Below are 14,357 nucleotides of genomic sequence, written 5' to 3'. Positions count from 1 at the left end.
GGTATTGAACATCTCTAAGACACTCAGCCAAAACTAGGGCACAAAATGAATCCTCCCCTCAGAAATCACCTATTGTTTTAAAAGCTGTGTTTGTGTATTTTCTCTCCTGAGGAAAAGCTTTACTAGTTTGTTTTGCAACTTTAATTTTCCACAAAGAATCAATCAGAATTTCATTTCAGTTCACAGCTGTATTATATAACTTTAAATTATTAAAAATCATTAACACATATAATGGGTGCATATTTTAAGCAAATTTGACTTATAATAGGCCATTAACTCAACATGTGACATTTACTATTTCCTCCCCAAATACTATTATTGTAGAAGTTAGATTATTTGTGAAATAATATGCAGTTATATTGATAGCATAAATCTGTAATAGACTAAAGAACGTAGTCTGACTTTGCTTCAAAGAGAATAATAAATATATCAATTGTCTTATTTTATTTAATGCTTACCTATTTTTTCATTTCTTGATGTTAAGTTATATACTCGGTTGTCTCTTCTCTCTCTCCCTCTCTCTCTCTATCTCTCTCTCACTTACTCATTCTCTTTTTAAATTAAGACTACAGGTATGATATTCTTTAATGCAAAAAATCTGCAGATTTTACCTTGAACATGTTTATATCCTTAGAAAATACATGCCTTCCTTTAAATTAGGGGAAAAATGTTTCTTTATGAACTAAGAAAAGTATTACAGAACCAAATGTTTTAGGGAAGGGATATAATTTAGAAAGATTTCTTAAAATGTACTGAAATCACAGCAGAGGAAAGTAGGTCTCCACATTCTCAGCAGGTTGCTTGTAAATCCAAATGACATGCACGATGTATTGAAATATTCCGTGACGGACTCGCCACATTTACTGCAGCATTAATATAAGAAGCTCCTCCAACGGTTCACCTTCTTGCTTACTGATGAGTGGAATTGTTTGTGTCTCCACTGGGACTGTAATTGGCGCTCACCCTTCTCTCAGCCTTTCAGAATATTGGCATTTCTTTTGAGGAAATTCTAAAGCAAAGGAGGAACTAAAGGAGGGCAGGAGGATCTTTTAAATAGGTGACATCATCCATCAAGTACAACTCTTCCACATTGTCAAGATTTATTTAGGTAGCAACTATTGTCTCTTGCACAATGGAAGTGACAGAAGTAATAACAATATTTTTGCATATTGCTTCCTATCTTACCTATAGAAATTAGAGTCAATTTGCAGCTTTTTTCTAAAGCAATGCTTTCTGCCTCTAAATTCATCTGCTGTGAAAAATGATTCATCTTTTTTTGACCCATACATAAACTGCATTTATAGATCATTTTAATGATACAATAAGATTTTATTTTAACAAATTCTTTATTAGTCAAGTTTTCTTATACATAATAATTTTCTACTTAAAAGAAACTCTAACAGTATAATACCAAAATTGTTTATTGAGCATTCAGATGACAGTCACTATGCTCAGCATTTTATACATTTTACCTCTTAATCCTAATATTCATTTATTTTAATATTATAGTCCTTATTTTACTAATAAAGTAATTGAGAATCAGGGAAACCAGGTGATAGTTTCAATAACCCATTTCTTAAAAAGTAACTGGGCAGGGTTTCAATCTAGACTACTTTGGCTCAAGTATTTGATCTCCAAGCCTGCATCTTGTTTTATTAAGAAGAATATTTTTCACCCACGTATTTGCCAACTGAGAAGAAACATATTTCACAAAGGAATCTTGTTGTTTTAAAAATGTATTCTCCAGTGTTGCCTCTTATATGTCAAATATATTTTCCTTGAAAACATTTTTAGTTTGCTTTGCATTCCACTGCACACTATTAAATACCCATAAAGTTGCTTATATTTCATTTTAACCCTTGTGTTTATTGTAAGATCAGTAATGATGATGCCTCTTTTACTCCTGATTTTATTAAACTATATCTTCTCTTTTATTTGCTTCATCAACCAATTTTGAATACTATGTTGATCTGTTTCAAAGAAAAAAACCAACATTTGGTTCATTGTTTTGTTCATTTTGATTTGTTTTCTATTTTATTGATTTCCACTGCAATATTTAGATTTCCTTTCTTCTTCTTGCTTGGAGTTTAGTTTGTTTATAATTTTGTTCAAGAATACTACATATACTTGCTAATTTTCATATTGTTTTAGCTATTACTGAAAACTGGTGCACTAAAGCTTTCAAATCTTATTGTTGCATTTTTAAATTCATCCTTCATTATGTCAGTTATTAATCCATAAATTTGGGGGCTCTGTTGTTCTCTGAATATAGGTCTCTAATCACCATATCTTCCTGATGAATTGTTTTTATTATTATAACATCTTCATCTTTGACTCCTTTAACATTTTTCTTTGTTTTAAAGTCAGTTCGTTCTATTAGCACAGCCATTCTTTTGTGTCATTCCTGCTGGCATGATGTATTTCTCTATATTTTTACTATTGACATATTTATTCCTTTGAATCTCACACTTTCTTATTGCAGATGATATGATATAATGTATGACTTTTTTTTTTTTTTTTTTTTTTTTTTGGAGACTGAGTCTCACCCTGCCACACAGGCTGGAGTACAGTGGCATGATCTCAACTCACTGTAATCTCCGCTTCCTGGGTTCAAGCGATCTTCTTGCCTCAGCCTCCCAAGTAGCTGGAATTACAGTCATTCACCACTGTGCCAGGCTATTTTTTGTATTTTTAGTAGAGATGGGGTTTTGTCATGTTGGTTAGGCTGGTCTCGAACCCCTGACCTCAGGGATCTGCCCACCTCGGCTTCCCAAAGTGCTAGGATTACAGGGGTGAACCACCGCACTCGGCCTGTATGGCTTTTCTGTAAACTGTACCTGAAAATCTGCCTTTGTATTGGTTTTTAAATATGTATATTTAATGTAATTATTTATAAAGTAGGATTTATAGCTCCCATTTTTTTGGCATTTGTATCATGTATTTATTTCCCTCTGTACCTTCATCACTGTGATCTTTTGTGTCAGATAAATATTTTATAGTGAAATATTTTTGTTCATTTTTTGGGTTATTTTCATAGTGGTTGTCCCTGTAATTACAATATATTTCTTAGTTTATCATCTATTTTAGAATAATAAAATTTAATTCTAGTAAATATACAAATTTTTTGTAGTATAGTTCTATGTTCCACCTCCTTTGTGTTATTATTATCATATATGTAATATATATCAACTTTAAGCTGTATAAGTCCAACGATATAGTTTTTTAATTAGAGTTTCATGCAACTTTTAAAAAATTAAGAGAAGAAGAGAGAACAAGATGTATTTTTTCTATCTTTTATATTTACTTACATTATCACCTTTATTGGTGCTCTTCATTTCTGTGTATGGATGGACATTATGACCTGGGACCATTTCCTGTCAGCAAAAAGGAGTTGCATATATTTTTTAAAGACCTAACTGCTAGCAATGGATTATCTCAGTTTTGTTTATCTGGGAATGTATTTCACCCTCAGTTTTGAAGACTATTTTTGCTGAATATAGAATTCTTGGTTAGCCATCATTTTTTCCTTTCAGCACTTTAAATATGTCAGTACTCTGTTTTATGACCTTAATCATTTCTGCTGAGAAGGCAAATGTTAATCTTAGAGTGGTCTCCCTATCATTTTTTATTTGTCGCTTTCAAGATAATATCTTTGTTTTTACTTACAAATATTTTGCCATAATATGCCTATGCATAGATATTTTGTTTCTATCCTATGTACTAGTCAGAGTCCTACTACTGAGGCAAAAATAAAAGTGATTAATAGTATAAAAATAGTTATATGTAATATATAAAGATACATTACCAATACATTTATATACGTTTGTAAAATGATTGTAGTGCATAAAATACTACTAATAAAAAATGATGAACTACAGAAACACAGTTGTGGCTGGAAAAGATCTCTTGCAAAGATAGCTGCAATCAGAATTGGGGAACCTGGGCCCAGCACTATGACTCTGGGTATTCTAGATTTCACATTCCACTAGCCAGTTACATAATAGACCTTGCGCTTTGTTACACTGGAGTGGCCCTATAACCTTTGGAAATGTCTGAGTCAGAAAGTGATCTTCTTTTTTTTTTTTGAGACGGAGTCTTGCTCTGTCGCCCAGGCTGGAGTGCAGTGGCCGGATCTCAGCTCACTGCAAGCTCCGCCTCCTGGGTTCCCGCCATTCTCCTGCCTCAGCCTCCTGAGTAGCTGGAACTACAGGCGCCGCCACCACGCCCGGCTAATTTTTTTGTATTTTTAGTAGAGACAGGGTTTCACCGTGTTAGCCAGGATGGTTTCGATCTCCTGACCCCGTGATCCGCCCACTTCGGCCTCCCAAACTGCTGGGATTACACGCGTGAGCCACCACGCCCGGCCGCGAAAATAATCTTTCAACAGAAGGTATCACTTTCTGAGACTCACTTTCTTCAGGGCAAGAAGTTTTACTAGTATCTGAAGCAGATATTAAAGCTAAGGAATTCATATCCTTTGGACATCACTGGCTCTAATCAGGGTTCAAGTTTTGCCAAATGCCTATTCTTTTCCAGATATGATGAGTTGAAATGTATAGAAATCTAGATGTACAATGGAAAAGCTTTGGGAGTAGCAGGTAGGAGTTTACATATTTCACTTTGGACTTAACAATATGTTAGCTGGATTGAAAAGAAAAACTGTAGTGTTGAAGGAAAACATGAGGCAGAATGAAATGACTGCTACATAGAGGTATAAGTCAAGTTCTGTGCAGGAAGAAATGACTGCATCTGATGTGGGATAAAAGGAAAAGCTTCAAGGAGGATAGAGCATTTGAGTTTACTAGGTTTGGATTGGGACAAAACAGAATTTCATGATATAAGAGGAGCATAAAGGCATAGAGCTTTGATGGATACATATAGCTGTAGTTAGACATAACAAAAAGTAGAGGTTATTATAGAAGCTGGAGAAGCAAGCTTACTTGGAAGTTAGACAATAGATTAGAATTAGATCATGGGAAGTGTTTGTTATTTATTTAATTCCTTGAGGTGTAATTGAGAGAGTGATAGTATTTGAATTATATTTTAGGATAATAATTTTTAAAGTCAAGTAGTATAACAAAGGAGATTAGGGACTTCTTATTTAATGGATAGAGGAAGGAATGAACGTCGTGGACTATCTATTTTCAACCCACCATAATTTACACTTATTGAAGAACACTTTGCACTTCTCAAAATTACCTTTCATACACAATTCTGGATTTCATGGATGAGAGGACTCTCCTTTCAAAGCAGAACAAAAAAGAAAGCTGTTTTCCTCAAAAAAGAACTGCAGCCAGAAGCATCAGAGTATGTAAAATTCATAGCAGTTTCCTAAGAAGCTCTTGCTAACCACCTGTTTCTCTGCTGCAGAATGAGATGGGTGGTGCAAGCTTTTCAAAGATTTTTGAGTATGTGACAGCTTTCTTCCAAACTTTTAATAATCACTTTCAAGATCAGATTAAGCTCGTCAGTGTTTTATTCCTCGGCCTTCAGTGGCATCAACATTACTTTGGGCACTGGCTTCCTAATTTTTATCCCGGGAATATTTCCCAATAATCATGAAAGCCCTTAATTAGACGTTAAAGCTTTATACTCAGAAAATATTGAGTGCTTCTGTTTTCCTAGCTTAACACTGACTGGTGATGTTTTTTGTATAGTAGGCCTAACAGAATCTGAAAAATGATACTATGGAACTAGCTTTTTAATCTTATTAGATTTGAATTTAGTAATGGACTCATTGTCAGTGAAAAATGGAAAGTACAACACAGATTATCCTTAGCTTGTAGTTGTAAAAGAGTTAACTAAATCATCACATATAGCTAAGTACTTATATGAGGAAAACTATGGGAGAACAGGTAATTGTAGCAATACAAGATAAGGGAGGAAAACAGTACAGGAATTGTGGAATGGGCTGGCGTCTTCTAAGTGCAGTGGAAAACCTGAAAAAGGAAAATGACAGACTCACTGCTTTGAATTTCCAGTTTAAGGCCAGGGATCAGAAATAATTTAGTATAGTTTCACAGCTAACATTTGTGAAAACCAAATCTGAAGTCTAACCTTTTTGGCAGCTGTATTATTTAACAGAGAAATCAATTCACAGTCTCATCAGTTCTTTTTCATTAGGGTATTGGTTTGGAACAAGTAGAATCCTGAGAATAAGAATGGAACATGTGGCAGGTGTTGATAAATCTGAATACCTTGACTTCTCTTATGGTTTGAACTGTGTTCCCCACCACATTCATATGTTGAAGTCCTAACCCCTAGTACCCGAGAATGTGACCTTATTTGGAAATAAGATCCTTGTATATTTAATTCATTAAGATAAGGCCAATAAGGTAGGCCCTAATCTGACTGATATCTGCATGAAAAGAAGAAATGCCATGTGCACATGAGGTGGAGATCAGAGTGATGCATCTACAAGCCAAGGAGCACCGAAGATTGTCAGCAAACCACCAGAAGCTAGTAGAGAGGCATGGAACAGATTCTCACGGCCTTCAGAAGAAGCCGACCTTGTTGATAGCTTGATCTTGGAGTTTTAGGTTCCAGAACTGTGAGACAACAAATTTCTGTTGTGCAAGCCACCTAGTTTGTGGAACATTTTTAGAACAGCCCTAGGAAATGATACAAATGCCATTCTTCAAACCAACCAAGGCCAACTAGGAACTCTGCTAGGAGATGATCAGATCTACGATGTTACTGCTACCACCCACGCATTCGTCATAATCTTCTTTATGGTAATACTAATCATAATTGGGGGTTTTGGCAACTGGCTAGTCCCACTGATAATTGGTGCACCCAACATGGCATTCCCTCTGATAAATAACATTAGCGTCTAACTTCTCCCCTCCATCTGTTCTACTCCTACTTTCATCCTCAATAGTAGAAGCCAGGCGCTGAACAGTTTATCCCCCTTTAGCAGGAAACCTAGTACATGCAGGAGCCTCTGTGGATCTGACCATCTTCTCACTCCACTTGGCAGGTGTTTCTTCTGTTTAGAGGCCATTAACTTTATTATCACAATCATTAACATAAAACCCCCAGCCATATCCCAGTGTCAAACACCCCTTTTCATCTGATCAGTCCTCATTACAGCAGTCCTTCTACTCCTTTCTCTCCCAGTCCTAGCCACCAGCATTACTGTGCTATTAATTGACCGTACCCTCAACGCTACTTTTTTTGACCCTGCAAGCAGGGGTGACCCTATCTAGTATCAACATTTATTCTGATTATTTGGTCTCCCTGAAATGCATATCCTTCTCCTACCAGGCTTCGAGATAATCTCCCATATCGTAATGTATTCTTCCGGAAAAAAGGAACCATTTGGGTATATGGGCATAGTATGAGCCATGATATCAATTGGCTTCTTAGGACTTATCGTATGGGCTCACCATGTATTTACAGTAGGAGTAGACATAGACACACCATCATACTTCACCTCCACTACCATAATTATTGCTATCCCTCTTGGCGTCAAGGTCTTTGGCTAATTAGCTACACTGCATGGGGGTAACATCAAATGATCTCCTGCAATATTCTGAGCCCTGGGATTCATCTTCCTTTTCACAGTAGGAGGTCTAGTCTGCGTTGTACTAGCTAATTCATCACTAGATTCTGTCTTACATAATACATATTATGTTGTAGCCCATTTCCAGTACATCTTATCAATAGGAGTGTTACTCGCCATCATAGGAGGCTTTGTCCACTGATCCTCCAATTTTCAGGTTGTATATTTAATCAGACCTATGCTAAAATCCACTTCACCATTGTATTTAGAGGTGTTAATTTAACCTTTTTCCCATAGCACTTCCTCAGCCTATCTGGTATGCCCTGACCTTACTCCGATTATCCTGATGCATCCGCTGCATGAAATATTATCTCATCCGTAGGCTAATTTGTCTCACTAACAGCAGGTATATTAATAATCTTTATAATCTGAGAAGCCTTTGCTTCAAAACAAAAAGTTCTAACAATTGAGCATTCATACTAATTTAGAGTGGCTTTACGGCTGTCCACCACCTTACCACACATTCGAAGAGCCAACCTACGTGAAAATCTCAACAAGAAAGGAAGGAATCGAACCTCCAGAAACTGGTTTCAAGCCAATCCCATAACCTCTACGACTTTCTCGATAAGATATTAGTAAAATCATTACATAACTTTGTGAAAGTTAATATATAGTTAAATCCTGTATGTGTTAATGGCTCATCCATTTCAAGTAGGCCTTCAAGACGCATCCCCTATTATAGAAGCACTGCTCACTTTCCATGACCATGCTCTTATAGTTTCCTAATTAGTTCCCTGGTCCTCTCTATTATCTCTCTGATACTCACAACAAAATTAACTCATACTAGCACCATAGATGCCCAAGAAATCGAGGCTGTCTGAACTCTCTTACCTGCCATTATCTTAATTTTAATTGACCTCCCATCCTTATATATTCTGTACATAACAGATGAGGTTAACAACCCTTCTCTTACCGTCAAAGCAAATGATATTGAAGCTATGAACATACAAACTGAATAATGAGGCTTCGATTCATATGTATTACCAAGAGCAGGCTTAAAGACGGGAGAACTTCTACTCTTCAAAGTTAACAACCGAACAATTTTCCCAATAGAGATCCCCATCCGTATATTAATCTTATCTGAAGACACCCTGCACTCATGAACTATCTGCTCACTGGGCCTCAAAACAGATGCAATCCCTGGACGCTTTAATCAAACTACCTTGACAGCTATATGATGAGGGCTTTACTATGGACAGTGCTCAGAAATTTGTGAGTCTAACCACAGTTCTATACCTATTGTCCTAGAATTAATCTCCTTAAAATACTTCGAAACCTGATCCACATCTGCACTATAACATAACTGTAAAGCTACCCAGCATTAACGTTTTAAGTAGAAGACTGATCTATACCTCTCTTCAGTGAATGCCTGAACTAGATACTTCTACATGATCCATTGTTATCCTGTCAACAATCATAACCTTACTCTCCGTTTATGCAGTTAAAATGATCAAATTTCATTTATCATACCCCCCAACACCAAAAATAACCAAAACACAAAACATAAAGCCCCCTGAGGATTAAAATGAATGAAAATCTATTCACCTCTTTTACTACCCTGACAATTCTAGGTCTACCTGCAGCAGTATTAATCATTTTATTTCCCACCATACTATTTCCAACCTCCATTCATCTAATTCAACAAAGATTAGTTCAGCTTGTACTAAAACAAATAATAATTACCCGTAACATCAAAGGATGAACCTGATCCCTTATACCGAGCTCCTTAATTCTCTTCATTGCCTCAACCAATCTCCTCAGGCTTCTACCCCATTCATTTACAACAACTATCCAATTGTCAATAAATCTAGGTATAGTAATCCCCTTATGAGCAGGTGCAGTAATTACAGGCTTCCATTTTAAAACAAAAGTCTCCTTAGCTCACTTTTTACCACAAGGCACACCTACGCCACTTATCCCTATGCTAGTGATCACTGAAACTATTAGCCTATTCATTCAACCAATGGCATCAGTTGTGCGATTAACAGCCAACATTACAGCCGGACACCTACTAATACATTTAATCGGAGGAGCCACACTAGCACTATCAACTGTTAGTCTTCTCATTATTCTAATCCTACTGACCATTCTCAAATTTGCCATAGCCCTTATTCAGGCTTATGTCTTTACACTACTAGTAAGTCTTTATCTATATGATAACACATAATGACCTACCAAACACATGCCTACCATATAGTCAAACTCAGCCCCTTACCACTAACAGGAACTCTCTCAGTTCTCCTAATGACACCTGACCTAGCCATGTGATTTCACTTTAACTCTATCACTCTTTTAACCTATACCTAGTATAGGTTATCTTATCTACCAGATTTTTGAGGGCCTCCTATGCATCCTGTTGGTGAGTATCCAATTAATTTGTGTCTTTGCCTGCAGAAGCAGCCTTCCTTCTCTGACTGAGGATTTTAAACTTCTCTTTACAGAGATAAAAAGAGTACCTACATTATTAAAAACAATTATGTTTAGGCCACAAATTACACTGTAAGATGCCACCATTGAAAACAGCTTCCTGAATCCACTGGGGAATAACAGAATCTTTGAGATGGAAAGAACAACGGCAGTACTTCACCTTCAGAAACAAGACAAGCTTTGTTACTATAGCATGACTGGAATAGTAGTGAGAAGGATTTTACCCAAAGAAGCATTTGTGGTTACTTATTGATAGTCATCACTGTGACTGATATGTGTGTATTTATTAAACTGTTGTCTTATTCATTCAGCAGTGGCCCTAGGAGGTAACAGTATAAGTCATCCTCCCAGTCAGCAGAGCTTTAAACATTGATTTTGAGTGTTCACTGTCTGGAAGAAATAGCCAGAGACATATCTACATAATTTCATGGGCAGTGACTAATGATTTGGATGAATTTTAGAGGGGAAAAAAAAACAACACTAGTGACATGTTCTAGAGTAGAAATATTAGAATGGACCTTTCGTAAAGGCACAAATTAATTGCATCCTCACAAACAGGATGCATAGGAGGCCCTCAATAATCAGGTCGATAAGATAACCTATACCGTGTATGCCAGCCTGTCCTCTTTACCAGCCACCGCAGGCCTTGCTTGACATCAGAATGTTTTCACTAGTGGAAATAACAAAGGTTCGGTTGAAAAGGAAGGTGAGATGTTCACCTGTCTTTTAGTCACATTAATCTTTTATGCAATTGAATCCAGAGGTAAAGGAAAGGTTTACTATCTTGGCAAGGACCACTTAAAATAGAGAGCTATAAATCCGTAACGGGAGCCAATGTGATGGTTTTTAATATTCAAAAGTAAAAGCTAATGCAAAGTACAGAAACCCAACCCAAGCAGGACCACTAATAACACAGATCCTTCATCCATAAAGGCACAGTCACCATACCAGGTAAAACTCCCTGGCATGCTAAGATGGTGGCTAAAATCAAGATGATCAGAAAATGGTTAATGGAAGAAAGAAGTTGCAAATACCATCCGTGGCCATGTATCCAGTTTCATGAATGTGCTCTTATTATAGATTTAATTATTTTATTTAATAGTTATATATTTGCATACATTAACTAGTTTTTCCATTTTAACTTTTTCCTTGTATTGAATATAAATGCATTAATACTAGTTCAGTATTTCAATGTTTCAATTATAAATATGTCTATATCCACATATACATATGTGGATACATAGTTTTGTAACTGATTAGAGGATAAATGAACTTCACACTGAGATATATGAATGGCGTATCAGACTTTGTATCTCCTCTTTCTAGAAGAGGATGAAAAGTCTTCAGTTATGTGGGTAGTTATAGCACATCAACCTAAAGCTTATTCAAAATTTAAAAATGAAAAAAGCAATGAACAGAAAAAAATAAATTGTCAAGTTATCAGTTTTCAACTTGACATTATCACTGTCCTTTTCCCAGTCTCCTCTGCATGTTAGGAACTACATTAGCTAGAGATGTCTTGTTTTATTCAAGGTTAACTTGCTAATGAAGGGGACCCAGTCCAAAATACGAAAGACAGAAAAGAAGAAATCAAATGTAGCCATATGCATGGAGATTTGAGATTCTCAGTGGCTTCCCACTTTTCACTAAGCACTCTTTTCTTTGTGGCTAATGACTAAGATAAGAGGTGAAAGCTTCATAGAAATTCCTGAGAATTACAGGAGCTTTCTAGTAAATCTTTGAGAACAACATACAATCACCTTGATGCTTTAAAGTGAACTTTCCAGTGTATGCTTATTTAATGTTTGGTGGTAGCTTACTTGATTTTTAATAGATGTCTCATTAATAGTCCGCCAGTTCTTACAACAGTCATCTAAGTTTATATTAAACCATTTATATTTTGCATACAGTGGCTTCTGTTTTTTAATCAAGTCCTGAATTATAAAGTGAATAAGGTCTGGACCAGGAAAATGGGCATACAAAAATATGGATTTCCACTTTACATAAAACGTATTGTTTATTTATTGGATGGATAAGAATATGAGTAGAATATGATGAGTTAAAGTTAATCATACTTTATGATGTTGTTTATTTGAGGAATATATTTATAATGTGTGCATTATGTGCAGTTTTTTTATATTATGACTCATGCAACAAAAAGCACTGAAGTTCAGCAACAAGGAAATGCTCTCGTCTAAATTAACTATTAATAGGGAAGTTTTCCTCTATATAAATCTGAAGTCTTACATTCTATGTAATGGATTAGAAATACCAAATTTATATTTTTGTTTTTATTTTAAGACTGGTACCAGATAATCCCAGCACTTTGGGAGCCCGAGGTGGGCGGATCACCTGAGGTCAGGAGTTCAAGACCAGCCTGGATAAATAGTGAAGCCCCATTTCTACTAAAAATACAAAAACTTAGCCAGGCATGGTGGCCCACGCCTCTAATCCCAGCTACTCGGGAGGCTGAGGCGGGAGAATCACTTGAAACTGGGAGGCGGAGGTTGCAGTGAGCCAAGATTGTGCCATTGTACTCCAGCTTGGGCAACAAGAGTGAAACTCCATCTGAAAAAATAAAAAAAAATCTGGTACCAGAATATTTTTCCATAACTGTTCATAAAACTTTATTTTATTCTGCAAAACCCTCATCGACAATTGTAGAACTAAAATTAGTAGGAAATTTATGCAGAAAATTTACTCAATTTTAGTATGCCTTGGGAGTTAGCATGTTAAGTAGCAAAATATTTGCATTATCTTAGTCACTATTGCTGTTGCTTGCTATTATAAACCTGTTTTAATTAAATGTCTTATTGTTATGTTACATATTTATGTACAATGTAAATTAATAATTTTAGCTTAATTCTCTTAGAGTCTATGCCCATATGAAATGAGATTAGAGCTTTAAATGTCATGATGCCCAGATGCAATGGCCAAGAAATATTCAAAATAAAACTATAAGAAGAGAATAAAGACCTCAATATAAAAAAGCATACTGCAGCATTATGCTTTATCTAGATTGTTTGCAGGACTATGTAGCTAAACTCATTTATAATTTTTGTATTATACTTTAAGTTCTAGGGTACATATGCACAATGTGCAGGTTTGTTACATATGTATGCATGTGCCATGTTGGTGTGCTGCACCCATTAACTCGTCATTTACATTAGGTATATCTCCTAATGCTATCCCTCCCCTCATTTTTTTTTTTTTTTTTCCTGCATTTTCAACTGAGGTACTGGGGTCATCTCACTCCTCCCCTCATTTTTTAAGAAAACCATTGAATTATATAATGAAGAGCAACAGAAATCAGAAAACATGGAACGAGGTAGGCACTAAAAAAAATGGTTAAATTTTGTATTGTCTTTCAGTATTCATTTTACAAATCTAAATAATTTTCAAAAATTATTTAAATATTAACAAATTATGTATTGGCTAGTTTTTATTAGTATGACATAGATTATAGATATAGTCTTGCACAGAGGATAAGGTTGTTAGTTTAATCAATAACAAAGAAGTGCCGTGTACTAAATTTACTTATATAAACAAACCAATAACTAACATTTACAAGAAAATTATGAATTTTAGAAACAGTAGTTTTAACAAGTCTATTAGACACCCTCTGAAGAATAAGAACTATCAAGATACACAGTCTTATCAATGACTGTGACACTATAATCTAATTTAAAATAATTGAATTATTAGGGTCAATTGAAGACAATGCGATTTTGGGTGATAAACTATAATCCATTCATTAAAGTCAATTAGTAACTAAGACAGTAATAACTACCTTCAAACAAATGGCTATATTGATTCTTATTACAAGAGTTTAACAGAAAATCAAAGACATCAAGTGCAATAGCACTTAGAGATAATTCACAATTTCTAACGTAGTCAGAAATGAAATCCTCTCATACATAAATTGTTGCTACTAAATGTAAGGTGCTCAGAGAAGAGCATTGAAAAGTAAACAAATAATATATATTGAGAATCTTCTAGGTGGTGGTGTGCAACATATTACTATCATGTCTAAAACAATTATAAATGAACTTTGAAACCATTATGCTAAGTGAAATAAGCCAGTCACAAAAGAACAAATAATGTATAATTTCACTTATTAAAGGTACTTAGAGGAGTCAGATTTATTGAAACTCAATGTAGAACACATGATTGACTAAGGGAAGAGGCGAATGCAGAATTACTGCATAATGGATACAGCTTCAGTTTGGAAAGATGAAAAACTTTCTAGAGATAGATAGCAGTGATAGCTGCACAGCAATGTGAATATACTTAATGCCACTAACTATACCCTTAAAAATGGTTAAAATAACAAATTTTATGGTATGTATATTTTACCACAATTTTC

The sequence above is a fragment of the Rhinopithecus bieti genome, unplaced genomic scaffold (assembly GCF_001698545.2).
Source record: "Rhinopithecus bieti isolate Rb0 unplaced genomic scaffold, ASM169854v2 scaffold_15282, whole genome shotgun sequence".
Classification (NCBI taxonomy): domain Eukaryota; kingdom Metazoa; phylum Chordata; class Mammalia; order Primates; family Cercopithecidae; genus Rhinopithecus; species Rhinopithecus bieti.
This window is presented reverse-complemented; position numbering follows the sequence as displayed.